Below are 11,350 nucleotides of genomic sequence, written 5' to 3'. Positions count from 1 at the left end.
TATCTGTTCTCTTACATTGCAGTATTGTTTTATGTTAAAAAATCTGAGGGTTTAATGTCACTTTAAGGTTGTATTTGCCCTGCGTGTAAATGGCTCAGGAATACTGGCTGCACTCTGCATTCAGAAGGCATTTTGCATGCTCAGGCACACGCTTTAGAGAAATGTTATACGCTCGAAAATCAAAACAGTGTGTTTGCATGCCAGATTATTTTTGTGACGCACTGGAGTCGAACACGGATGTGTGATTTGAGGCTATTCCGGACACACCCGAATGCAGCAGGTATGGACAAGCCATAATAAACAAGATCACTGCAGAGACAGGCTACATACATCAGGGTTCATGGTTGTGCCTGCACCTATGTTCTATAGGCATCGTGTAGAGATAAGTCTATTGGGTACAATGACATGGTCTGGAGTTTTTACCCCAACAGGTTCTGTATGTCGAAGTGACGACCTGCTTGTGTTTTTTTCCATACATCAGCTGCTCTATTCTGCCTATAGTATCGGAGGGGCGTCGGACGTTAGGATCATAGACCAGCCATATGACATTTGTTTTATCTCACAGTTGCTTCGTCTTGCTTCATGGCACTTTGTAGACATTACTGGGCCTGACCTGTACTGCAAAGCTGCTGCGCTGTTTTTCTCTGTTGGGAAAGACAGTGTGCTGAGAGTGCATGTAACAAAGGGGTAAACACCCTGTTATATTTATTTGCCCACTTGACAAATTCCTATGTTTTAACTCTTGAGATTTGTGAGCGCATTCAATGGCGCGAACAACTAAAAAATCTGGGAATGATCAAATACATTTTTTAATGTAGGGGTTAACTGGATAGGTACAATTTACTTACCCAGGGAGCCCATGACTTCTGAAGAGGTCAGAAGTCCTGGAATTGACAGTCTTTGATCAAGAGCCGAAGTACATTCAGCAAGAGGTCCTAGTTGGGGCTCAAACAAACTATACACCTTCTTTATGTGTGGGTGTAAGTGTACACATAGGTATATATGTATGCCTTCCTTCCAGAGATGCCATAATCCATGGCATCTTACACAGGTGATGACCGAGTGTGTACAGCCACACACGTGGTACATTTTGACATATATATCAATAGAGGTTTAGCGTCCCTACTTTTTATCCTGTTTCATCCATCGGCTAGAAGTTGGCTTCTAAATCTAACAAGGCTTTAGAAGGTTTCTCTGGTACTACTTGTACTTCTGTCACTCTTTGAGGAGCGCCAAGATTGTTTGTGACCTGTTTCAGGGCCTAATACAGGCTGACAAACATCATAAACACTGATGTTTGGTGGCTTCGGACATGCATCGCCCCGTCATCCTCTATATAAGTGTTTATGACCAGCTTCAATAAAGGCCTTGGACTCATCTTGGGCAGAGGAGCTAGGTTTTCGCCAAAAAAATCTGTAAGGAAGTCACTGAGCTGAGTTACAATCTTTGGTGTAGCACTGCAGAGTTATCCTCCATCTGTTGTGATCAGACAATTGGTAGTAAGGTGCTCTTGCTAGTGTCTCCCCCCCGAAAAAGTATGCTAATTTCTAGTTTATCCTCTCAGATGCTGCCCTGGACGATGACTGGGACATGACTGAACCTAAGTTATGTACCTGGCGGTCCCTCCTAACCACCTCAGTATTACCATAGAACCGAAGGGCAGAAAGGACCACCAGACAGTAACAATGAAATTCATGTTGAACCACACCACTCAATAGGCAGGGCGGGAATCAGTGGAAGATTCCTGGAAACAAAGTTACCAGGTACCTAGGTTTTCCACAGTCATCTTTCAGGGCAGCATCTGAGAGGATAAACTATTTACTACCAAGAGTCCGATCACAACAGAGGGAGGATAACTCTGCAGTGCTACACCAAAGACTAACACAGTGCAGTGACTACCTTACAGATTTTCTTTGGATAAAACCTAGCACCTCTGCCAGGATGAGTCCAAGGCCCTTATTGAAGCTGGTCATACGCACTTCTAGAGGATGACAGGGCGATGCATGTCCGAAGCCACCAAACATCAGTGTTATGATGTTTGTCAGCCTGTACTAGGCCCCAAAACAGTTCACAAATATTCTTGGATCTCCTCAAAGAGTGACAGATGTCCAAGTAGTACCAGAGAAACCTTCTAAAGCCTTGTTAGATTTAGAAGCCAACTTCTATCCGATGGATGAAACAGGATAAAAAGAGAGGGATGCTAAACCTCTGTATTGATATACATGTCAGATGTACCGCATGTGTGGCTGTACACACTTGGTTATCACCTACATAAGATGCCATGGATTATGGCCTCTCAAGAAGGAAAGCATACATATCTACCTATATGTGTACACTCACACCAACACGTTAAGGTGTATAGTTCGTTCGAGCCTTGTCTAGGACAGCAGGCTCTTGAACAAAAACGGTCAGTTCCAGGACTTCTGACCTTTTCAGAAGCTAAGGGCTCCCTGGGTAAGTAAGTTGTACCTATCCAGTTAACCCCTAAGTTTAATAAAAATGTATTTAATCATTCCCAGATTTTTGAGCTGTTTGAGCTATTGAATGCACTCACACATCTCAAGAGTTAAGCATTGGAATTTGTCAAGTGAGCAAAAAAATATAACAGGGCGTTTACCCCTTCATTACATGCACGCTCAGCACCCTGTCTTTCCCAACAGAGAAAAACAGCGCAGCAGCTTTGTAGACATTACAGGGCCTAACCTGTACTGCAAAGTGCCATGAAGCAAGAGGAGGCAACTGTGAGATAAAACAAATATCATATGGCTAGCCTATGATCCTAAGGTTTGACACTCCTCCAAGACTATAGGCAGAATAGAGAAGCTGATGTATGGTAAAAAACACAAGCAGGTCTTCACCTGGACATACCGAACCGGTTGGGGTAAAAACACACGACCATGTCCCCAATGAACTTATCTCTAAACGATGCCTAGATTGAACGGGTGCAGGCACAACCATAAACCCTGAAGTATGTATGCCTTCTGAATGCAGAGTGCAGTCAGTATTCCTAAGCCATTCACACACTGACCTGACATCCTCCCCAATATAAGGCCAATTCTCCTGTGTGAAATCGAACAGAATGGAAAAGCATGAAGTTGACCACCTAAAGCCATGCTTGAGGTGGATACAAGACAAAGCTAGTGATATTCATGGAATAGCCTGGAAAAAAGCTATTCCCTATTGAAGACCCCTAACAGAACAAATGCTACATACAGCCCAATAGAAGTTTAAACTGTACGCGTCCGGTAAAAGGATGCACTAACAACTTCCTGTCCAGGGGAATCCCATATGGTGAGCTTAAGCCAACCAGGGTTACATAGTAGGTGCCCGTATACATAAGGTAGGCGCCATACAGCTACATTCTTACTTGCCATTTGCACTCCATGCCTCCATGTGCAGAGAAAAAAAATCTGGCCAGCAAGGTGCCCAAAATTGTGCGCCTATCTGCGTTAAGGACTTATGCACGTGTGCAGATGCGTCTAGATGTAGATCGATGGAGGAGCCCTCCGCACACCTCACAGCAGTCCCGGCCAATAAGCAAAGTGGTGCTCGTAATGATAACCACGGATGGCACCGTGCAAACACAGAACAAAAAAGCAAATCACCAGCACTCAATAATAAAGATGAATATGTCCTTTTAATGGACAAAACGTTGCAGTGATCCAAAAAAGGCTTTTTGGATCAATGTGACGTTTTGTCCATTAAAAGGACATATTCATCTTTATTATTGAGTGCTGGTTATTTGCTTTTTTGTTCTGCATATGCGTCTAGACGCAGCTAATATTCTGCCATCAACTGACTTACATGCATTTACACATGTTGCGTTGACATGTTTACACGTGTCTGGAACAAACAAAAATCAACATCAAAACCTGGATGCAACCAACCTCTGTCTTTCACATACACCCGTGTAGACAAATTCATAGTAAGTCTTAGTTGTATGTATACATATACACACACCTTTTTTTAATATACCACAACGCATGTAATTGCCTTTATCCACCATATAACTTTTGCAGAGGTACCACAAACGTCTGCTATATGAAAGATGATAGGCAAGGATTTCTGGCACGGCAGTGAAACATTAGCCGTCTTCCCCGGGAGAGACAAGCCAGCATTTTTTCTCTTACAATGCTCTTTCATCGTATGCCATACATACATACATACATACAATACAGTCCAACTGGCCGGAGCACTGAAGCTTATCTGGGGTTCGTTCCCCTGAGGAGCAGACACACCCAGGGGAGACCGATACCCATTGTGAAACCTCACCTTCCCCCTATATAATAGCAAAGGCACACTGACAGGTCCTCTTTATGGAGACATTAGGGGTCTTTAGGACCCCTAATGTCACCTGTGGACCCCAAAAGAAGCTGATGAAGCAGAGATCTGCTTCATCAGCTTCTTTTCTCTGGCTATAGCAGCCAGATGACTGACAGGTGAATGCGGAAGTGATGTAACGAGCCGCCGACCGTCTATATGTGAAACACCCGGGTGTTTGCATTGGTCAGGTCTTTTCTGCCCGTGTGCGCCCGCAGAAAAAAAATGCCGTCTGGAGACGGCAACCCACCAATGCTGCAGTGCCGTCCGTCCGTTTTTCTACAACGGGCGGACGGCAAGTGGTTAAGGAACTATAGAAGAGTCCCTTAACCTTTCTGAAAAGGCAGCACCAGCTCCTGCTATACAGGCAGTCCCCGGGTTACATACAAGTTAGGGACTTTAGGTTTGTACTTAAGTTGAATTTGTATGCATGTCGGAACAGGTAAATTTTTTAAGTGTAACTCCAGCCAAAAAAACATTTTCGTTTTGGATAGCATACTGAAGGGTCACGGTTCTTTTGCTGTCTATTCCGGTTGTTCGGAAGATCATAATTAAAAATGTTTTTTATTTTAAATGACAAAAAGCAAAAAAAGTTTTTTTCCTATTTTTAATTTTATAACTTTTTCTTAACTTTTTCTTGTCTTTTTAAACTTTTTTTTTGTATTTTAATGCTGGGAGCCATAGCCAGCCTGCTATTGGATATTTCAAATTGCAATAGCCAATAGCAGGCTGGCTATTGCATCTGCCCACTGCCAATCAGCAGAGGAAGGGCCTGAAGGAGAAAGTTCTCCATCAGGTCCCCCCATGCTGATTGACAGCAGACAGTGGGCGTGTGCAATAGCCAGCTTGCTATTGGCTATTGCATTTTACAATATCCAATAGCAGGCTGGGTATGGCTCCCAGCCTACAATAAAGAGTAGGCAGGGAGACTGGGCAGAGGAGCCGCGGCCGGACCAGGAGACCGGAGGATCGTCCGGACTGGGGAAGCCGACTGAAGGGCTGAAGAGGAAGCCGGCACATCAGCGGAGGTACGTGGGGCATCGGCGGTATGCAACGGTCTGTGTCCCCACCAACACAGGCGCGGAGAGAAGCTGGGATTTGAAAAGGACACAGGTCGCTGCAGCCACAGTTCTCCTAAATGTACCGACGGCGGTGGCCGGTACATTTAGGAGTACTGTGGACCCCGTTCGTAAGTACGGCTTGTCCGTAAGTCGGACGTCCGTAACCCGGGGACTACCTGTATTATGGCGTCTCTGTATGTAGACTTTTATACCCCCCAAATATTCATTATTAGTCGTCTTATTCCGGTGGGATAAAGTAATAGCATATCCGCTTATTTGTTTCATCCGCGTATGCCGAATACCTAGAGCCTTATCAGGTTTTAACCCTAATGGGAAAAATGAGGCCCCAGTGATAAGGAAAAAAACAAATATATGCAACAGTGCTGCCCAAATGGTAGGAACCATCCATTATTATTATACAGGATTTATATAGCGCCAAGAGTTTGCGCAGCGCTTTACAATATAAGGAAGACATTACAATTCCAATACAACTCAAGACAAGATGCTAAGAAGGGCCCTGCCCGTGAGGGCTTACAATCTAAAAGAGAGGGGATAGCGATACAGGTTTGATGGTTTGTTAATTGAGCTGGCTTCAGAGATGTTAATGGGTGGGAACTAAAACATATTTTACTGAGCCTGCAAGCTAACATACACGATACTGCCAAAAGTATTGGGACTCCCCTCCAAATCATTGGATTCAGGTGTTCCGTGAAATTTCCTTGCTACTAAATATTCTGCAGTCAACTGTTAGTGGTATTATAACAAAGTGGAAGCAACTGGGAACAACAGCAACTCAACCACAAAGTGGTTGGCCACATACAAAGACAGAGCGGGGTCAGTGCATGCTGAAGCGCACAGTGCTCAGAAATCGCCAACTGTCTGCAGAGTCAATAGCTACAGACCTCCAAACTTCGTGTGGCCTTCAAATTGGCACAACAACAGTGCGTAGAGCTTCCTGGAATGAGTTTCCATGGCCAAGCAGCTGCATTCAAGCCTTACATCACCAAGTGCAATGCAAAGCGTTGGATGCAGTGGTGTAAAGCACGCCGACACAGGACTTGAGAAGTGGAGACATGTTCTCCGGGGTGACGAATCACACTTCTCTGTCTGGCAATCAGATGGACGTGTCTGGGTTTGGCGGTTGCCAGGAGAAAACAGTACTTGCCTGACTGCATTGTGCCAAGTGGAATGTTTGGTGGAGGGGGGATTATGGTGTGGGGTTGTTTTTCAGGGGTTGGGCTTGGCCCCTTAGTTCCAGTGAAGGGAACTCTTAATGCATCAGCATACCAATACATTTTGGACAATTTCATGCTCCCAACTTTGTGGGAACAGTTTGGGGATGGCCCCTTCCTCTTCAAACATTACTGCGCACCAGTGCCCAAAGCAAGGTCCATAAAGACATGAATGAGCGAGTTTGGGGTGCAGGAACTTGAATGGCCTGCACAGAGTCCTGACCTCAACCCGATAGAACACCTTTGGGATGAATTAGAGCGGAGACTGCGAGCCAGGCCTTCTCGCCCAACATCAGTACCTGACCTCACAAATGCGCTTCTGGAAGAATGGTCAAACATTCCCATAGACACTCCTAAATCCTGTGGACGGCCAGAAGAGTTGAAGCTGTTATGACAGCAAAGGGTGGGCCAACTCAATACTGAACCCTATGGACTAGGACTGGGATGTCATTAAAGTTCATGTGCGTGTAAAAGCAGGTGTCCCAATACTTTTGGTAATACAGTGTATGTACTTGTGGTACCTATAAAAAGTATATATTCCAATGTTTTTACCAGTTTTTTTCTAACAATTTGCATTAACCATCAAAAAAAAAAAAAATCAAGATGCGACTGGATAATAAGAAAAACTACTTAAAACATAAGTCCAGCCAATTCCCAAATACCAACTTTATAAAATTATCCAGGTGGCATGGTTAAAACCTAGCTGGCAAGCAAAATTCAGAAGTCCAAGACACTATCACAGTTACAAAACCCAGCTATCTGAAATGTAACAGTACCTAAATAATTTAGTACTTGCTTAAAAATATGTTTGTGTCTTGTGCTCTGTAGAGAGTCAAACCTATCATTTTCCTTTGCAGCTTCCTCATATTACACCAGGCAGGTATCAGCAAAAGTAAGTGACTGGAAGAGGCTCATGTTTTTCTCTTCAACTGTATAGTTTGCTGTGTTTTCATGAGAGGTCAGAGTACAGGGATATCCATACTCTTCCTTGCTGAAAGCAGTACTTGAAATGTCAGATGTAACTATGGGTTAAGTGTTTTTCCCCATAGTTCTCCTAAGGGTCACGGGAGGACATAAACTAGCATCCTCCCGTGACCCAAAAGCTCAGTATATCGCAAGCTACAGTTCGCGGTATACTGAGACCGCCGCAGCTGGGGCGGATCCCGACATCATTATCATTATTACATAGTATTTATATAGCGCCTACGGTTTGTGCAGAGCTTTACAATATAAGGAAGACATTACAATCACAATACAAGACAAGATGGTGAGGGCCCTGCCCCTGGGGGCTTAATCAAAAAGTGCAGGGGTAAGTGATACATGAGGAGCTAGCTGTGTGGGGATGAATTGTTTGAGAACGTGATGGTTGATGGTTAGGTTGAGGTGGGATAGGCTTCCCTGAAGAGATGAGTCTTTATGGAACGCCTAAAGGCAGTTAAGGTGGGAGATAGACGGACAGGTTGGGGTAAAGAGTTCCAGGAGGATGGGAGAGACTCTAGAGAAGTCCTGGAGGCGAGTATGGGATGAGTTGACAAGGGAGCTGGAAAGCAGGAGGTCTTGGGAAGAGCGGAGTGGACGGTTAGGGTGATATTTTGAGACAAGCAGGGTTATTCACAAAAGGGTGAAGGGGTTGGAGAAGTAAACAATCTAGGCCAAAATAGCCAATTTGGAAAAATTCTCCAGTTCAGTTCCCTTTCCAAAGGAGCTATAGGGAATAGGGATCACAGATAAGTAGGGAATTTCCCATACCTGGTAAAATGTTATTTAAGCAGTACAGTGGCTTAATAGTTAGAACACTCATGTTACAGCACTGGGATCTTAGGTTCATTGTCCATCAAATATGCATAGTGGATGATTAAACATTGATATTGACAAGGTGTGCTAGGAAATTGTGATTGTGTAAAGAAGGGAGCTTACACTTACGTTTAGATGTGGGGACCAGGAGAGGGACAGCCTTGCAAGAAGATCGAGTGGTCCAGGGTCGCAGGCTAAAGGAGTTGTGAGAATTGTCGGCGCAGTTGAAGATTGAAGAGTTGTTAACCGGAGGGGGAAGGCGAGGCGGTACTAAGGCAGTGCTGGGTGCTGTGACCGCGTCCGTGCCACTCTCATATGGACCGGAGTGGGGGGCAGTATGTGAGCGGAATACTGAGTATGACTCACTGGTGCTATGACTGGACAAACGCCTGTCTCTGCAGCTGTCAGGACGGCGTTTGACCCAGAGAGCAGTCTTGTCCCTTAGGGTTCCGGTGAGAGCGGCACATGTGGCGTTTGGCCATGTGGGAGATGGTGCAGAAAGCTATGGTCGGTAGTCTGCTCTGTAGGTCAGGGATGGAGGAAGGTCTCGGAAAACACCGGGGACAACGCGTTTCGAGGAAACCTCTCTTTCAAGCCCTAACGGTGTTGCGGGTGGCGGGAATCCGCCGGTTTTAAAAAGTGACAGCTGGGCGGGGCTTAGCGGCGATTTCGCTGTGTACACTGTATGAATGAATCTAGGTGTAAAACCCATGTAGGCGGCTGCGGGGCACCTTTGAGTACACATCAATGTCAAGGATTAGCGATAAAGGAGTCATAAGGATGTTATTGTTTGCTGTGTTAATTATGGGTACATAAAAACCCATAATTAGCCTTCGACCCTGGACCACTCGATCTTCTTGCAAAGCTGTCCCTCTCCTGGTCCCCACATCTAAACGTAATTTTAAGCTCCCTTCTTTACACTATTTCCTAGCACACCTTGTCAATATCAATGTTTAATCATCCACCCTACTAGTTTTGCGCCCTGTTGTGAGTTTTTTTTCAGCAAGCACAGGTCCTCCCACTGTTTTTTCAAGGCAACATACTACGTAGCTCCAATCCCTTTTCGAGAGCGCAGTTTGTTCACTCTTTCATCAAATATGCATGCTCTTCCATGTGTACCTGGGTTTCTGCTAACGAATCAAAACCATACTACTACTGCTAGCTCAAATACTTAACAAATTTGCCCTGGAGAAGGTATGTGTACATACATGACATTTGATCATAGGACATGCAATCAAAAGCTCTCCCGGGACAGTGACTGGTGTGCATATATTTACTCTGTAGAACACAGAATGTCGTTTTTGTTTTAAACAACCAACACAGGGGCGGACTGACAGCACATGGGGTCCCCGGGCAATACAAGATTATGGGGCTCCCTTGTGCTTCTCCCATATACAAGCCACTCCCACACCTGATTAGACATTCTTGTGACAGACATTTTTGCTCCACATTATTTTTCAAATAGTGGGTCAATTCACTAAGAGATGAATTCCCGGAGAACTGGTAGGTTAATGTCAAAATCTAGACCAATATAGACAATTTGGAAAGCGAGCTAAATGGCAGAATGCATGGCAGACCTCAGGCCAGAACCAAAACACGACAGACCTCAGACCAGAACCAATACACTGCAGACCTCAGACCAGATCCAATGTACGGCAGACTGGGCAGTTAGGATGACACAAAGCGACATCTCCGGGATCAGCCATCACACACAGTCTGATCCCCGTGCGATGTCACCCACACATTACTGGGCAGCTCCTTCCATGTCAGCACACATGCTCACTTTTAGCAGGTCCTGCAGGTGGGTGCAGCAGATGTAGAGGGTTTCACCAGGGTCAGGTGCAGAGGTCTCACCAGGGGCAGATTTTTTTTATCTGTTGCTGGTGTGGGTGCAAGATTGCACCTTACTCGACTCCATCTTGTTTTGAGTTTTATCATCCCATGCCTGCATTAACTTTTGCTTCAAGATTCACCAACTTCTACCTGCATGAACTTTTGAACTATTCCAAAAGGAAGCCCAAACTTTCTACATTCCAGTAAGGTGTCCTTGGGGATGGGCTTTCAGTGAGGAGACGACCTTAGGGTATGGTGGAGGTGTGGAATACATATTGTCATTCTTGTCTCTTATCTGCTGTTCATTGAGTACTTTGCCCAAGACAATGCTGCTCTAGTCTTTGTCCAAACAAGGGTCACTTTTCCTTTGTTTTAAGAATTCCTGGTGTCCAGATAATTATGGCACATACATTTTGTACTGATTATTAATCCTAAATCTAAACTGCAAACAAGTCATGTTGCCTGGGGACAGTCAACGCCCCTTGTATTCTGTTAAACTATAAATTGTGAGTGTAAGAACAATGAGGTAGAGTACTCTTGTACCCAGGGGCGGACTGGGCCGTGGGGCAGGGTGGGAATTCGTAATCACTTGTTTTTACCTCTCCCCTCTTGGGCCGCGGCTGAGAGGGGAGAAATAAAATAAGTGTTTCCCGCTGCAGCGGCGCCGACGGTTTTTAAAGGAGGAAAATAATCCTTTGATGCCCGTGCAGCGATCGGGCTCCTCGGTGGCAACGGATGGCAGCTCCGCCCCTTTCAGCTGCTATAGGCTCCCCCCCCACCAGGAGAGGAAGAGGACACAGCACCTGAAGGAAGGAAAAGTGTCACTGTAAGTACCCGTTTCTGGGTGACCTCTGCACTGCGTACATGCTGACCTCTACATCAGTGGTCCCCAACCCCCGGGCCGGTACCGGTCTGTGGATCAAATGGTACCGGGCCGCAGGCAAAGCAGCGCTCCGGACTCTGCTCTGCCCAGCTCTGTACCGCCGACCCCCCGCCGGTTGTTACGCCACTGGCTGAATGCCCATCATGGTAGACGGGAACCAGGACGGAGCGGCAGGGGGCGGAGACAGGAGATGGGGCGGACGCACTAGCTCAATGCTAGAGCGGCAG

Source organism: Nanorana parkeri, unplaced genomic scaffold, assembly GCF_000935625.1.
Source record: "Nanorana parkeri isolate BGI_ZX_2015 unplaced genomic scaffold, ASM93562v1 scaffold2604, whole genome shotgun sequence".
NCBI classification, from domain to species: Eukaryota; Metazoa; Chordata; class Amphibia; order Anura; family Dicroglossidae; genus Nanorana; species Nanorana parkeri.
The sequence above is the reverse complement of the archived record's forward strand: the minus strand, read 5'-3'. Positions refer to the sequence as shown.